The sequence below is a fragment of the Hyla sarda genome, chromosome 1, assembly GCF_029499605.1.
Source record: "Hyla sarda isolate aHylSar1 chromosome 1, aHylSar1.hap1, whole genome shotgun sequence".
NCBI classification, from domain to species: Eukaryota; Metazoa; Chordata; class Amphibia; order Anura; family Hylidae; genus Hyla; species Hyla sarda.
This window is the reverse complement of record NC_079189.1, coordinates 123,767,636-123,781,159: the sequence shown is the minus strand read 5'-3', so window position 1 is coordinate 123,781,159 and position 13,524 is coordinate 123,767,636.

Here is a 13,524-nt window from a genome sequence, read left to right as displayed (position 1 = left end):
TAGTAAAGGTATAATGATTAATGTAGGGAACCCATTAGATAAATTAGACTTGTTGTGGCAGGTGGAGTCAAAATATATGCTAAGAATGTCATAGTTAAAAGTAAATATAGCAGTGATGAAATTGAAAATGATAAATGCTTACATGCTTCTTAGCTCCTGCAAAGTGCTATTCTCTCTTTGTGTATGTACTTTTTGCCATAAAAACAATCTTTTTCCTCATACAGTTTATGCTTACAGTTTTATTTTAACATTCATAACTTCTCTGTGATCCTTCTGTTTCTTAATCCTGTCCCTAACTTGTCACCCCTACTTTCTGCCTCTAAGATAAATTTGTCTCAGCAGGCACTACCCCCTCAGCTACTCACTGTCTTAATCAATTATTGCTTGATGCGCAATTCCTGCTGAGACAAGAACATTTCAGAAACTGGTAGTGGAGGTAGTGGTGACAAGCGGGGTCTGCATTACCTCACACTGGGAGCTGCAGGAGACCAGGTTAGGTATAACTTTGAAAAATGTTTTTACCCCTCACAAATTATGAAAAAAATTTAAGGACCCAGCCAACCCCTTCAATTCCTTAAGGGCACAGGGCGTATTTGTGCTATAACGCGGGGTCACGCATGGCCAGGACCAATGGCTAATACCGGACATCACCGATCGCGGCGATGCCCGGTATTAACCCTTCAGACGTGGCAATCAAAGTAAATCGCCAGGTCTAAAAAAAAATTTTTTTAAATGCTTCCCGGCAGCTCAGTCGGGCTGATCGGGACCACCACTGCGAAACCATGGTATCCCAATCAGTTGTGAGGACACGAGGAGGGTCCCTACCTTCCTCCTTGGTGTCCGGTCGTTGCTTGATTACTCCATGCCTGCGATCCAGGCTGGAGCAATGAAGCACTGATAACACTGATCAATGCTATGCTATGGCATAGCATTAAAGGAGTACTCCGGTGCACACTTTTTTCATGTTATCCCGTCCGGGCTGCAAAATAAAAGAAAACACACTTTATCTTACCTGCCAACGAGCCCCCGGAGCTCCGGTACAGGTGTTCGGTCCCCGTGCTGTATTCTTCTTACGTCCTGTTAGCCCGGCACGTCACACGGAGCTTCAGCCTATCACTGGCCGCAGCGATATCCTGCCTCAGCCAGTGATAGGCTGAAGCTCCGTGTGACATGCCAGGCTAACCAGAAGTAAGAAGAATACAGCCTGGGGACCGAACACCTGTCCCGGAGCTCCGGGGGCTCGTTGGCAGGTAAGATAAAGTGTGTTTTCTTTTATTTTGCATAATATAAGCCATAATATGGATTTTTAGGTGGAAAATTGAAAGGGTTATGATTTTTAAAAGGTAAGGAGGAAAAAACAAAAGTGCAAAAACGGAAAAACCCTGAGTCCTTAAGGGGTTAATTAGTGTATGCAATCAAGATATTGCATGTTATAGTCTCCTATGGGGGCTATACAAGTGTAAAAAAAAGTGTAAAAAAAGAGTTAATAAATGTGATTTAACCCATCCCCTAATAAAAGTTTGACCCCCTTTTTCCCATTTAGAATACAAACTATGTAAATAAAATAAATATAAACATATGTGGTATCGCCGCGAGCGTAAATGTCCGAACTATAAAAATCTTAAATTAAGGGGCTAAAGGGGTACTCCAATGAAAATATTATTTTTTTAATCAACTGGATCCAGAAAGTTAAACAGATTTGTAAAATTACTTCTATTAAAAAATCTTAATCCTTAATCAGCTGCTGTATGCTCCAGAGGAAGTTGAGTAGTTCTTTTCCGTCTGAACACACTGCTCTCTGCTGACACCTCTGCTCATGTCAGGAATTGTCCAAAGTAGAAGCAAATTCCCATAGCAAACTTCTCCTGCTCCGGACAGTTCCTGACATGGACAGAGGTGTCCGCAGAGAGCACTGTGGTCAGACAGAAAAGAACAACTGAACTTCCTCTGGAGCATACAACAGTTGATAAGTACTGGAAGGATTAAGATTTTTAATAGAAGTAATTTACAAATCTGTTTAACTTTCTGGCACCAGTTAATAAAAAAGTTTTCCACCGGAGTACTGCTTTAAGGTTTGCAAATTCCCCTGTCAGTAAGTAAATTTTCCAATTTATTTCTTAGGATCCAAATATTCTAACTATGAAATACCTTAATTTACTTTCAGTCTCTTTCTTTAGAAACTTAAGATCATCTATTTAAAGCAAACTCAGTGCAAAATGTACTTTATACAATGACTGTAATTTAAATGGGTACTCCGGTGCTTAGACATCTTATCCCCTATCCAAAAGATAGGTGATAAGATGCCTGATCGTGGGAGTCTCGCCTCTGGGGACCCCCGTGATCTTGCACGCGGCACCCCGTTTGTAATCAGTCCCCGGAGCGTGTTCACTCCGGGTCTGATTACCGGCGACTACAGGGCCTGCGGCGTGTGACGTCACGCCTCAACCCCCGTGTGACGTCACGCTCAGCCCCTCAATGCAAGCCTACGGGAGGCTTGCATTGAGGGGCAGAGCGTGACGTCACACGGGGCGGAGGCGTGACGTCACACGTCATCGGCCCTGTGGTCGCCGGTAATCAGACCCGGAGCGAACACGCTCCGGGGACTGATTACAAACGGGGTGCCGCGTGCAAGATCACGGGGGTCCCCAGCGGTGGGACTCCCACGATCAGGCATCTTATCCCCTATGCTTTGGATAGGGGATAAGATGTCTAAGCACTGGAGTACCCCTTTAAACTCTTGAGAGCATTAAGATATTTCACTGTATACGTTTGAATTTTTTTTCTCTAATACTTCATATTTCCACTTTCAATCAAATGTTCCAGCCATAAACACACCTGATGGTTGTAATATTATCCTGGAACCGCTGCACCATTTTGTCTGCTTCTTTAGTGTCTTCATAAAAAGCGCTATGAGATACACATTCGACAGGATCACATTCAATCACAGAACAGAGGTGCCTCATAAAAAGGAAATAACACTCATACAACACATTTGCTGTACATGCAGTCTGCAGATGCCTTTCTGTGTTGCGTGCTCTGTGCCTTGAGACACCTGTGTGCATCTTTTCTGCTTTTTTACTCAAAGTTTATTATTCTTTCTTTCCCATGGTTCAGTGTCAACAGTTCAAAATTTTCACAAAAGACCTCACATTTAAACAACAGCATTTTTTTTCTTCTATAGTCAAACACATTCACCAAAACAGTTTAAGGAGTTACCCAGTCTTTAAAAACAATATGGGGGGGGTGTCTAGTCTCAGGATAGGCCTTTATTATTAGGTGTACAGAGTCAGACTCCAGCTCACCAGCTTCAGCCTTTTTAAAGAGTACATAGGCAAGTCTGTTTTTTTTTTTTACTCCAGGTCACAGCATGGTGACAGCAACTACATCAGAAGTATGTAAGATTTCTTTATACTCACTGAAGGGATGCCCACCTGCTCACTGTTGTCTATGGCACAGACCCACAGGGTCAAGTTTAACAGGTAGATATCCCTCTAATTTATCACGTGTGACACTACAATAACCAGCATAATTTCTTCTGTAGAAAACAGCAAATGTTATGGTGTTAGTTCAGATACTTACCATGGCTGTTTCAGTCAGACTTTGGTTCTCAATAAGCCAGAATTGTGATGCATACAAGTCTATGGGACTTCCAGCAACTCTGTCTCCAGATTGCAATAATCCAGCTAGCAAGTCACAGGTTCTGATGTGGCCCCAATATTTTTGGACAAATACTTCAGTCAGAAGCATGATTAGAGGTACCATTAATGTTAAGGTCACTTTAATGCTATAACAGAACTTTATATGGGATCTGTATGAATTCTAGCGTACTGTACACAGCATGTGCCAATATCCCTACTCTATCGATCATGTAACGTAACAGGGTTCCCACCAGTAGATAAATATTGCTTGGGCTAAAAAATAACTTGCATGACACCTTGGGAACTTCACTTTGCTTATGTGCTGAAGAACAGGAACCAGCAGCTGTGAGGTGAGCAATGATGCATACATTTCACCCATGCCAGCTTTCTGTGCTGTCCTATACTTTCTGTACAAGTTTGGGGATTACCAAGGGTAAAAACTTTAAAGGAAGAACAAAAGAAGGAACACAAGGTGTGTTTGGGGAGAGTAGTTACAATTATCTCAATCATGTAAAAATAAATAAATAAATAATAATTTCTAAATGAAAATACTCTAGCCCTTCGTTAGATTTATCATAAATACTATTTTGGGATTTTATACTACAAATATAACTTCCTCTCTTTCAATGATGTCCCTCCTATCAATGTATCACTCTCCATCAAAACTCTTTATTTAAAGACACTATCTGCTGAATGTATCTAGTACATGTAAATTAGGTAAAAGAAAAAACATATAGAAAACAAATCAGCATGAAGCCCTGGAAATGGAGATATCCTCCCTATAGAAATATAACAGTTTTCACGACTCCCTGTTGTGTGATATTTTAGAATATATTGCTTTTTACAGCAATCACACCACCAGTAAATCCTGTAGGACTGCTTCTTCTCAATTTAGATTTGTGTCTTTTTTCCCAGTATGATGGTACCTATTTACATATTGTTTATTGTAATTCATAAAGGTATTAATGAATGATTAGATTGCTCTGTACTGCCATTAGTATAGAGAAGTGGTAATTGACGTCTTTGGCCATGTACTGTGTGTATGTAAAAGGGACACAAGGTTGTTTTGCTTAATACCGTCTTATTAGAATTATCACATAAACAGATGCATCAGCTTGTCTCAACAAATAGAAGATTCCCTGGTAATGTTCTAGTGCTGAGTATTGTAGAAATGTTGCTTACGTCTGTTTTGTTCATTGGCATTGCATTCCCTCTATTAACAGTGTATTAAAGGGAACTTGTTATATTAAAAATGTAGTCCAATAGGGGGCATGTGGATAGCTTATGAAGAGAGAGGATGTGCTGCTGAGGAGCTCCAGCTCCACACATTACGAACAGCCTCTTTTCTCTTGCCCTGTGCTCTCACAGTTCTTGTATTACCTCTGGGAGTCCTCTCCACCTCACTGTGAGCAGATTTGTTATCACATTTAGCTGCAGGAAACAGAACCTCAGACTGCAGCAGTGCATGCATCATAGTGGGTCGGGCCTGGCCGTTGTTGGGACCTGTGGCTAATAGCGCACGGCACTGATCGCGGTGCCGCGCACTATTAACCCTTTAGACGCGGTGTTTAAAGTGAAACTAAACTGCTGCCGGTTAGCTCAGGGAGCTGTTCTGGATTGTCGCGGTGAAATTTTGGCATCCCGAAAAGGGTCCCCTTACCTGCCTCCTGGTGTCCGATTGCCAAATGACTGCTCAGTGCCTGAGATCCAGGCATGAGCAGTCAAGGGGCAGAATCATCGATCAATGGTTTCCTATGAGAAACCATTGATCAATGAAAAAGAACAGTGTGTGCAGTGCTATAGCCCCTTTTGCTGTGGCACAGGACAATGAACACTGTTTATGCTCCACTCGCATATAAGAAGAATAAGGGGCCTATGCGCGGTCCCAGCACTGACATACAGGGGACATCCGACTGTTGCTGACTTTAAGTTAAAAAATTTTTTTTTTACCTGATTAAAGCTGCTAGAAAGCAGCAAAAGGTAAGCTTGAACTGTAATTTTAACAACTTTGTCATCCTTACACTGCAGGTACTACTGCTCCCAACATGGAACACACTCAGCTCAATGCTGGGAGCTTTAGCACCTGCATTAGGAGACAGATCGCAACAGGTGTCAGAAGTGACACTTGCAGCGATCTGTCTATTAATGCAGGTACTACAGCTCCCATCATGAAGTTGAGTGTGCTCCATGTTGGGAGCAGTAGTATCTGCAGTTAAGGACAGATCACAGCAGGTGTCACTCCTGACACCCACTGTGATCATCCTGTATAATGTATAGATGCGGGGCATGGATGCTCTTCTCTGGTCCCCTGCACTGCCATATATATATATATATATATATATATATATATATATATATATACATATTATTCATATTTCCCGCAGAGAGTTGTGATTGGTTGAAACCATTTGGCCAATCACAGCTCTCTGTGGGAAATATGAATCTGTGATGTGAAGAACTTTACATCGCAGAACATAGTGCAGGATCGCACAGAAGAGCGTCTGCCTGCCCACAGCTATACATTATTTAGGAGGATTACAACAGGTGTCAGACCCCGGGGCGATCTGTCTATTAGTACAGATACTACTACTCCCATAATTCAACAGTTTGTTCCATGCTGGGAGTAGTAGTACTACCTAAAAAAATAAAAGTAAATAAAAAAAAGTGAAAAAGTTAAACTCACTTTATTAAACACATTATTAAATACATTACTAATAAGTTTAACAAAATTAATTAAAATGGCCCCTTTTCTACATTTTTATTATAGATGGCTACATTTTTAGGTCCCTGCCGCCCACATAAATTGGTCCCTGTTTAAAAATTTATAAAAATGTTGTTGTAGAACATAAAAATGTCATTAACCCCTTAACGACGCAGGACATAAATTTACACCCTGCGCCGGCTCCCACGATATGAAGCGGGATCGGGCCGCGATCCTGCATCATATCGCGTCTGTCCCGGCGCTCATCAACGGCCGGGACCCGTGGCTAATACCACACATCGCCGATCGCGGCGATGTGCGGTATTAACCCTTTAGAAGCGGCGGTCAAAGCTGACCGCCACTTCTAAAGTGAAACTGAAAGTGACCCGGCTGCTCAGTCGGGCTGTTCGGGACCGCCGCGGTGAAATCGCAGCGTCTCAAACAGCTGACCGGACACCGGGAGGGCCCTTACCTGCCTCCTCGGTGTCCGATGGACGAATGACTGCTCCGTGCCTGAGATCCAGGCAGGAGCAGTCAAGCGCCGATAACACTGATCACAGGCGTGTTAATACACGCCTGTGATCTGTGTAGGAGATCAGTGTGTGCAGTGTTATAGGTCCCTATGGGACCTATAATACTGCAAGAAAATGTTAAAAAAAAAGTGTTAATAAAGGTCATTTAACCCCTTCCCTAATAAAAGTTTGAATCACCCCCCTTTTCCCATAAAAAAAATAAAACAGTGTAAAAAAAATTTATAAATAAACATATGTGGTATCTCCGCGTGCGTAAATGTCCGAACTATAAAATATATCATTAATTAAACCGCACGGTCAATGGCGTACGCGCCAAAAAATTCCAAAGTCCAAAAAAGCGTATTTTGGTCACTTTTTTATACCAATAAAAAATGAATAAAAGTGATCAAAAAGTCCGATCAAAACAAATATCATACCGATAAAAACTTCAGATCACGGCGCAAAAAATGAGTCCTCATACTGCCCTGTACGTGGAAAAATAAAAAGTTATAGGGGTCAAAATATGACATTTTTAAACGTATAAATTTTCCTGCATGTAGTTATGATTTTTTCCAGAAGTGTGACAAAATCAAACCTATATAAGTAGGGTATCATTTTAACCATATGGACCTACAGAATAATGATAAGGTGTAATTTTTACCGAAATATGCACTGCGTAGAAACGGAAGCCCCCAAAATTTACAAAATGGTGTTTTTTTTCGATTTTGTCACACAATGATTTTTTTTTCCGTTTCGCCGTGAATTTTTGGGTAAAATCACTAATGTCACTGCAAAGTAGAATTGGCGACGCAAAAAATAAGCCATAATATGGATTTTTAGGTGGAAAATTGAAAGGGTTATGAATTTTAAAAGGTAAGGAGGAAAAAACGAAAGTGCAAAAACGGAAAAACCCTGAGTCCTTAAGGGGTTAAATACTCATAAATTTTTACTGCAAAAACTTTGTGGAATCTTAGCCTTAGAGTAATAACAAAATGGAGTGAATGAAGAAATTCGTTATTTCAAATCGAGTGGAGATTCGGATTCTTTCAGAATCAAATTTTTCATGAGATTCGGAAAAAATTCGGATTTGTCATCTCTAGACAAGAACAAACAAATCTGTAAAAACAATTAGAAACATTAAAATCTAAATTTTACCAAACAAAAACCCAAGTAGTCCACTAAGGGAGGGATTAATAGTCAGAGAAACAATAAAAAGATAAAACACCATTCAATCCTAAAAGGTAAAGTGTCTTTAGAGTCCAGATCCAACAACACTCGAATTGGGCAAGATGCTTAACAGTGTCACTGAATTTAATCACTGCATAGACCCTATCAATATTTTCAAAATACTTTATTAAATTAAAATCAATATATCTTAAGTTAACCCCAGGTATATATGTGGACAAGGACATGTTGTACAATAAACCACTGATCAAGTGGTGCATGCAATGTGGTGAGTAATAGAAAAATTCCCAGACCCTAAAGAAAAGAAAAGAAAAAAAACTCCAAGGTGGCGCTGTTCCAACAAAAACATGAACTTCTGGTATTTCGCTTAAAAAACCAGAAGAGCTGAATATTTTTGTGAAGGACTTAAATTATAATAACTGGAATCTGGAGTTTACTAATAATGTATTTTATAATGATGCAGAGTTTCTTGATATAGTGGTGTCACACAACAACTCTAAACAATTGGAGACACGGACATTCTTCAAACGTGTTGATAGTAATAGCTATCTGGACTATAAAAGTGGGCATTACAATAAATGGATAGCTAATATCCCATATGGACAATTTAAACGGATAAGACGCAACTGCACCAAGAAAGAAGTGTATATGAAACAAAGTAATACCCTAGTAGCCAGGTTTAAAAAGAAAGGTTACCCAAAATCTCTGATTAATAATGCCAGACAAAAAGCGGCGATGCTTGACCAACAAACATGCCTTATCCCTAAAAAAGCATCAGTGGAAAATGATAAACATTTCAAAAGTAATTTTATCACTAACTATAGTTCCGATCATAAAAAAATCAGACAAATTTTACAAAAACACTGGTCCACTCTATTGCTATATCCACATTTAAAAGATACTATACCTAGTAGACCAAATATCACTTTTCGCAAATCCATGTCTTTAAAAAATCTATTAGCTCCTAATAAATTTAAGCAGGTGTCGAAGCATTGCAGCAAAAATAAATTTTTACCAACTATTGTTGGCAGCTTCAGATGTAATGTCAACTCCTGTAAATGCTGCTCTAATATGGTACATGGGACTAAAGAATTTAAATCAGTAGTTACTGGTGAAGTTTTTTCCATCAAGTCCCACATGAACTGTGCAACAGAATATGTCATCTACTTACTGGAATGCCAGTGTGGCCTCCAGTATGTGGGTCGCACCATTCAGCCTTTTAGATGCCGGATCAATAAACATCGGGTTAATGTGAATAATGGATATATATTGCACAGTGTATCCAGACATGCACTTCAAGCACATACCGTATTTATGGGGGTATACCACGCACCGGCCTATAACACGCACCCTCATTTTACCAAGGATATTTGGGTAAAAAAAGTTTTTTACCCAAATATCCATGGTAAAATGAGGGTGCGTGTGTGCGCGTGTATACCCCGATATACCCCCAGGAAAGGCAGGGGGAGAGAGGCCGTCGCTGCCCGCTTCTCTCCCCCTGCCTTCCCTGGGGTCTAGAGCCCTGCTGCCGGCCCTTCTCTCCCCCTGGCTATCAGCGCGGCTGCCCGTTCTGTCCCCCTGACTATCGGTGCCGGCGCCCCATTGCCGGCGCCGATAGCCAGGGGCAGAGAAGGGGCAGCGGCACCCATTGCTGGCGCCGCTGCCCCGTTGCCTCCCCCCATCCCCGGTGGCATAATTACCTGGGTCGGGTCCGCGCTGCTGCAGGCCTCCGGTGCACGTCCCCTGCGCCGTTGCTATCCTTGACGCGGCGCACTGACGTCATGCGCCGCGCCGTGCATAGCAATGACGCACGCCGGAGGCCTGCAGCAGCGCGGACCCGACCCAGGTAATTATGCCACCGGGGATGGGGGGAGGCAACGGGGCAGCGGCGCCGGCAATGGGTGCCGCTGCCCCTTCTCTCCCCCTGGCTGTCGGCGCCGCTTCTCTCCCCCTGGCTATCGGCGCCGGCAATGGGGCGCCGGCACCGATAGTCAGGGGGACAGAACGGGCAGCGGCGCCGATAGCTAGAGGGAGAGAAGGGCCGGCAGCAGGGCTCAGGGAAGGCAGGGGGAGAGAAGCGGGCAGCGATGGCCTCTCTCCCCTGCCTTTCCTGGGGGTGTATCGGCGTATAACACGCACATAGACTTTAGGCAAAAAATGTTAGCCTAAAAAGTGCATGTTATACGCCGATAAATACGGTAAATGTGATTTCAGCATCTTTAAACTGTTCCTTAAAAAATAGAGAAAATTATTGGATTTTCCGGTTGAAAACTTGAGTTCCTCTTGGCTTGAATGAATATGTGGAAAATGTCTACTAAATATGTGTATATGATGACAGCTCTGTATCTTCTGATATGATTATGAAGTTATACCCTGTATGTTGATTGATTTCTTACTTTTAGCATTATGTCTGGTTCTTTTTACCTGTCCAAGAAAGTTTGGTATAGGTTTCTATACATATAGATCTAAGCAATATATCCATATGGTCCGTTATTAGATGGATCATCACGGACTATTGTTATATCTAGTTATGTCATACAGCTCATTTTGTGGACTACTATAATTTTTCTTGTGTTTGAAAAAGCTGACACATTGTTTTCTATATATCTATTTGTAACAAATAGCTTCATATATTAGTATTTGAATAGTAGATACAATTTATGAACCTTCCATTGAAGCACAATCCTGTCAGCTGACCTTCATTCATAAAATGTGTAGCGTTCTGCGGCTACTACAACGTTACGCTAGACGCTACCATTCATTCATTTAACAATGTTTACTATACTGCCGTATGTTGTCACTCGTGCATGCCGGTCCGGTGATTAAGTTAAATTTTAGTTTTTAACATGGGCATTTTCTATTGCAGATGAATGTTTATATATATAAAGTTACATGAATGTCTTTTTGACTAATTTAAGAATTTTGGTAAGTGTTTTATTTATTTATCTTTTCTGATAAGCCCGGAAGAATTTTATCCAGACAATATCCGGGTCAAACTGCTATATCTAGCTTTTTATAAATAATTTTTCACTAAGTTTTAATAATTTGAGGAATATATCATTGATGCACTTTATGTATAATAATTGTTGTTCGATTTATGCCTTTTTTAATGTATATGACTAACGGACCAACCACGCCTCCTAAGTTGGCGGTCTTTTTTTATGTATAAAACAGCCCCAGTAAGTTGTCTTATATATCTGCAATTGAGAAAAGGTACGCAGGGACCCGAAACTCGTCTTGCTTTGCTATGGGCTTGCTACACCGATTTTACTAATAAATATTGTTTTTTAAGCGAAATACCAGAAGTTCATGTTGGATTTTTTTTTTTTTTCTTTTCTTTTGTTGCATCACTGGACCCAAAGCCACGGTACCCAGTCAAGCTCCTATGGCCTGCAGTTCCATTGATACCCCAATAGCTGGGGTGATATGCTAAATATCAAGAGGTTCAGCAGGTGAGAGTCCATATACTAGACCCTCCCCCTTCACTGAAGCTCGCAGGATTACATGAGGCGCTGCCCTCTCTTTTTTTTCTTTTCTCTCTATCCAGACCCTAAAGAATCACTGAACTCAAGTGCTCACTCAATGTTGAGGGACCATATTTGTGGAAATGAATAGAAAGTCCAGCCCACCTCCCCTATAGCTCAGTGCGCAGATCCACACTCTGGCCCAATGTCTGATCAATGGATAAGAAAGAAAGGATAATCCAGAACTTGGAAAATCCCAGCTTTATTGTAAATCCTCAGGATAAAAACATACACCCACTTCAACTCAACATATTAATCTTGGCCTAGATGGGACATACTCACTTTCACTTGGCTTAGATGGGACATACTCACTTTTTGCAAGATGTCACAAAGATTATCCACCCTTCTTGTTGTCACTACTGGCTTTGGAGAAATAAAATTATTTTAAACTAGATCCTAGGAAAGAGTGGAAAGGGTGGAAAAAAAATGTTTCAAATGAACTGGTTCCAGAAAGTGGTATAGATTTGTAAATAACTTCTATTTAAAAATCTTAATCCTTCCAGCACTTATCAGCTGCTGTATGCTCCAGAGGAAGCTGGGTAGTTTTTTCCAGTTTGACCACAGTGCTCTCTGCTGACAATTCTGCTCGTGTCAGGAATTGTCCAGAGCAGTATTTGCTTCCACTCTGGACAGTTCTTGACATGGACAGAGGTGTTGGCAGAGAGCACTGTGCTCAGACAGAAAATAAATTTGAAAAGAAAATAACTTCCTCTGAAGCATACAGCAGCTGATAGATACTGGAAATATTTATATTTTTTAAATAGAAGTAATTTACAAATCGGTTTAACTTTCTGGCACCAGTTCATTTAAATACATTTGTTTCCCACTTGTTTTCCACTGGAGTCCCCCTTTAAAACTAATCTGACAATCTGAAAACTATTTGCTTAAATATCCAGCAAAAACTTTATATAAATTAAGGATTCATGTACACTGCAATACTATAGAGGGATCCACTCCTTATGGTGGCACAAAGAGATTCCCTACCCACTGTATGCCACTGTATGGGGCTGTGCTTCTAGGTGACTATGAGGGAGATATATCAAAACTTGTGGAGATTAAAAGTTGACCAGTTTCCCCCCAATCACATCACTTCTTTTTTTTGCTATGGGCAACTGGTCAACTTATCCTCTCCACAGGTTTTGATAACTCTCCCCCAATGGCCCTATAAATTAGCATGGTATGTTACATGACATTTTTTTCTTAGGAATTTGGCGTTCCTTAGCGGGCAAAAAACTCTAACAAATGGTAGGGACTTGGAGATGTTGCATGGGCCTTTAAAATGTAGATTTTTTTTATTGTGGGGTTTCCATGAGTTACCATGTTGGAGACTGGAAAATTCTTCCCTGTATCTTATAAGATTAATTGTTCAGGAATTTATGGATATAGAAAGATTAGAGTTTGACATATTGCCTCCACTGTCTATGAGCTGTCTCTCAAACTCTGTTATGCACTAAAATTTGAATGTTTAAAATTGTCTTTTTATGACCCCTACAAGTCACAGTGATCTAAAACTTTTATTGGTACCATTTTTGTCTTGATGGGACTTTTATAACACTTTTTAAACATTGTTTTAGGATATACAAAGTAACCAAAAATATGCAATTTTGGACTTTGGTATTTTTTTGCGTAAACACCATTGACCATGTGGCACTTTATGCACCAGGACGTACATTTACATCCTGTACATGACCTCGAGCATCTGAATGGTGCTTGCGTCATGCACTGCAGGTCCCTGCTGCTATCAGCCCGCGGCACTGCCGCAGGGATCTGATCATCTAAAATGGATGATCAGATTGCCCACGGCACTGCCGAGGGGATACAATCATCTAAAATGGCAGCAGGAGCTCCCCTCACCTGCCTCCGTCCATCTCCAGGGGTCTTCTGCTCTGATCTGAGATCGAGAAGACCAGAGCAGAAGGTCACCGATAATACTGATCAGTGCCATTTCCTATGCATAGCACTGA